We start from the raw sequence: 4,475 nt of genomic DNA on the forward strand, positions 1-4,475 counted from the left end.
GTGTGTGTGTGTGTGCTCAAAGGGAGCTCTTACTTTCCACTATTATTTCCAAACACACTTCAGAGCAGGCTGCTGATTCTTCCCATGGTTACTATTCAGTCTTCCCCTCGCTGTCCACGTCCATCTTTCCCTTTATCTCTCCTCCTCCTTCTGCCTCTCCCATTCCACATCCCCTCATCCCCTTCCAACCAATCTGGCCATCCCCCCTACATCCCCCTACATTCTAATTCTTTCTTTCTTTCTTTTTTCTGTTCTTTCTGAATCTCCTCTTGTGACTTTAACCTGCCTCTCCTTCTCTGCTCCTCCTCTCCTTCTCTGCTCCTCCTCTCCTTCTCTCCTCCTCCTCTCTCCTTCTCTCCTCCTCTCTCCTTCTCTCCTCCTCTCTCCTTCTCTCCTCCTCCTATTCTGTCCTCTGTGGTTCTGTAACTACTGGTCCTCTGAACACTTGGCTACTCAAGGCAGGACGATTAGTACTTCAGCAAGCTATTGCACACGTGTCCGTACCTGTAATGACCCAATCACACACACACACACACACACACACACACACTCACACTCACACGCTCAGCTGTTGAGGGACATGGGTGTGTGTGTGCGCCCCATAAAGGCGCTCAGTGAGGCCGTACAGGGGTAGCGGGGGCAGTTAACAGGCGGGGCTAGGCAGTGGGCTGTGAAAGTTGTGAAAGGGTTGTTAAAGGGTTGTTAAAGGGTTGTTAAAGGGTTGTTAAGAGGCAAGGCCCAGATGTTGGGGACAGGTTGGGATGAGAGGACAGATGGTGTTTGATTAGGAGGCAGACGGAGGGACGGACGGAGGCTGTGACGGAGGGATGGAGGGATGAAGAGGAGAGGAGGGAGGAGAGCAGGAGAGGTGAGGGAGGAGAGGAGAAGAGGGAGGAGAGGAGGAGAGGGAGGAGAGGAGGAGAGGGAGGAGAGGAGGAGAGGGAGGAGAGGAGGAGAGGAGATGTGAGGGAGGAGAGGAGAGGAGAAGAGGGAGGAGAGGGAGGAGAGGTGAGGGGGGAGAGGTGAAGGAGGCTTTGGTGGTGGTCGTCTACCTTAGCACACTGTGACGTTACGGTTTTCTTCTCTTCAATTCTTCCATCCATGCCTCTCCTCGGTCCTCCATCCCTCCATCCCTTCCAGGTGAAGTTGTGAAGTGAGATTTCCTTTCCCACATTCTCTCCCTCTCCTCCTCTCTCCCTCTCCTCCTCTCTCCCTCTCCTCTTCTCTGATCTCTGACTCCTCTAACGATGTCTCTATTGACAGTAAAATAATGGGTGCCGCTCGGCCGTTCTCAACACCTTGATAATGGATCTGTCTTCTATCTCCCTCCTCCAATTACGCCTCACAACAGCCATCACACAAGACAGAAGCTACATGACTGCTGTGTTATCTCTATAGGGAGTGTGTGTGTGTGTGTGATTGGGTGATAGAGATTGAAACAATCAGTGGGCCAACACAAACACAGCTGTTTAATTGTTGAGCCATTCAGATGTGCTTTTACAAAAACAGGCGTCTATGGAAGTAGACAGACGGAGAAAGAGAGTGCGTGTGTGTGTGTGTGTGTTCTCATTGTGATCAGAGGAAGTGGATGACCCACCTCCTGTTCAGAAACCCTCCCTCCCCCATCCCTCATCCCCACCTCCACCCCCCCATCCCTCCCTCAGTCCCTCCCTCTCCTCCCTCCCTCCCTCCCTCCCTCCCTCCCTCCCTCCCTCCCTCCCTCCCTCCCTCCCTCCCTCCCTCCCTCCCTCCCTCCGTCCCTCCCTCCCTCCCTCCCTCCCTCCCTCCCCTCTCCTCTCCCCCCTCCCCCTCCCTCTGTCCCCCTTAAAGTGCCTCTTTGTGCCGTTCAATAAATTACAGCACTCGTGTGTCGCCCACTCACTGCACTGTGGGCGCCTCGCTGCCTCCTGCCTCGCTGCCTCCTGCCTCTCCCACTGACAGTGTGTGCGTGTGTGTGTGATGTTGTATTATTCCTAATTTGGATAAGTAACTCCTGGTTCTGGATCAGCGTGGCAGGGTCCGGTCTTTGAAGATGTTTTTAGCTGCTATTTTGTACGATGTTGTTCCTTCCTAGTTTTGGGTTAAACACTCTCAAGGATTCTCATTGTTTGTTGCTTGCCGTAAATAGCGAGTTTGGTTGGTTATGAAGGAGAGGTGTGTGTGTGTAAAGGAGCAGTATTTGTGTGTGGGTGTGTGTCACCGTGGTGATCTGTGTATAGTATAGAGAGTGTGTGTTTCATGTCTATTGTTTCACCTAGTTCCACTCCCTGTGAGACAGCTGAGGGCTGTATTCATGTTGATTGATTTGTTTGTTTAGTTTGTGTGTTTGCGTTCATGCTCGTGTTTGTGTATTTCTCCGCAGGTCGTCTTTGTCCGAGTGTGACTGTGTGTGTCCCTGTGTCTGTGTGTGGGTGTGTGTGTGTGTGGGTCTGTGTGTGTTTGCATTGCAGAGAGTGGTACTTTGTGTCTGTGGTGGTGGGCATTGTGTTGACCAGCGGTCGGTGCCAACATGTGTAGGGTGGGGGTAGGGGTGGAGGGTAGGGTAGGGGGCGAGGGTGGAGGGTGTTGAGTGGGCTTAGGAGACACACAGGAAAGGGGTGATGGTCAGAGGAGGATGGGCTGTATAAATGTGGGCGATTGGCAATGGTGTGTTTGTAAGGGGGGTTGGGGAGGATTGGTGAGGGTGGAGCAAGGGGCAGACTGTGTGTGTGTGAGGTGTGTGTGTGCGAGGTGTGTGTGTGTGTGCGAGGCGTGTGTGTCTCTGGCTAATCTGGATGTCAGCAGCTTTTGGGGCTTTGTGCTGACGATAATCACAGCTCCCCTTTTCAATTCATCAGCAACAACAACCATGCAGACCCACAGATCACATGTCCCCTACACACCCTCACCAAGAGGGAGGGAGGGACAGAGGGAGGGAGGGAGAGAGGGAGGGAGAGGAAGAGTGAGGGAGAGAAACAGAGAGGGAGAGAGAGAGAGAGTGTCTGAGTTGTCCAGGAGCTCACTGGCCCCTGCCTGAAATGACCATGTTGCTTAGTTACAGCCTAGGCTGTGTATGTGTGTGTGTGTGTGTGTGTGGGGGGGGGAGGGTCAGTGCCCTCCATGTCAGTACTAACAAAGCACACTCAAAGCAAATGACACGCACACAATCCTTCCATACAGAAAAATGGCCCACTCTTTTTTTTCAAAGAATAATTTATTTTATGTAGCATTGTCATGAGATAAACGAGAAGTAACCACGGGTCAAATATGTAGCAAGCGTTAATAATAATAACATTAATAGGAATAATTATGTGAATCATAAATAATAATATAATAATAGGAATAATGATCACTGTGTTACATCTATACAAGCTACACGTCACCAAGTCTTATTTTTCTGCAGTAAAATCTTCAAACACATCTTCAAAAATCTTCAACACAGGTTCAGGCTAGGTGCAGCCACACAGGGGCAGCCCAATCTTCTACAAAGGTCATTTTCCAAGTATCCTTCCGCCTTAGCTACAAGCTCAGTTCAGTTCAGTTAACTACACCTCAGCTAGCGAGGGATGCCAGCGACGACTTGCAACTACCGATCCGGAAAACGAAGAGAAAATGTCCTGTGGTTGTAAAGTTACAGCTAGCTGAGTCTCGCCTAACCTTCGCTACAAGGTTTAGTTCCAGTTGAGCTACCAGCTAGCTCTTCGTTTCCACGGTGAGCTTTAGGTTTTAGCCGCAGGTAGCATATTGAGCAGCTACCATGGGGCTAGTTCTCACAACAAGAGTCACAAAGGGGGTGTGGGTCAAGGTGGGACACAGTCAAACAAACACCCAAAGACTCTCAGTAGCTGTAGAAGAAAAGAGATGAGGGGAAAACAACAAACAATGCTTCTTTTTTTCTTCTCTTATTTTTTCTTTTCTTTCTCCAGAGCAGTTGGGTTTGGAATTAGGACTGGGAATGCTACTGCGATTCATGTTGTCAAACACTGAGTGTGCTGTGTGTTTTCTCATGTGCATGTGAGCTGGGAGCTGTGTGTGTGTGTTTGTGTGCCTGGTCCGTTGAGGGACATGTGGTGAGGCCTAGTAAATGAAGAAAACATCACTTGAAAAAAACAACCCTCCAGCCAAAAAACACCCATGGTGTAAAGGTCCTTCGTGTTCACCTTCCACGGCTCATCACACAACAGATGTTCCTCTGGCCTGGGAGATTTTCCTCTGGCATGGGAGATTTTCCTCTGGCCTGGGAGATGTTCCTCTGCCCTGGGAGACGTTCTTCTGGCCCGGGAGACGTTCTCCTCACTGGAGAACACAGTTCTCCTCAACTCTTTCTCCAGAGGGGTGATGGGTAGAGGCATGTCTAAGGAGGGTTGCTTGTAAGTGCAGGGGTGCATGTTTCTGTTCCAGTGTCTGTGCTTCTGGCCTCTGGTCTGGGAGATGTTCCTCTGGTCTGGGAGATGTTCCTCTGGTCTGGGAGATGTTCCTCTGGTCTGGGAGATGTT

This window comes from Osmerus eperlanus, unplaced genomic scaffold (assembly GCF_963692335.1).
Source record: "Osmerus eperlanus unplaced genomic scaffold, fOsmEpe2.1 SCAFFOLD_530, whole genome shotgun sequence".
Classification (NCBI taxonomy): domain Eukaryota; kingdom Metazoa; phylum Chordata; class Actinopteri; order Osmeriformes; family Osmeridae; genus Osmerus; species Osmerus eperlanus.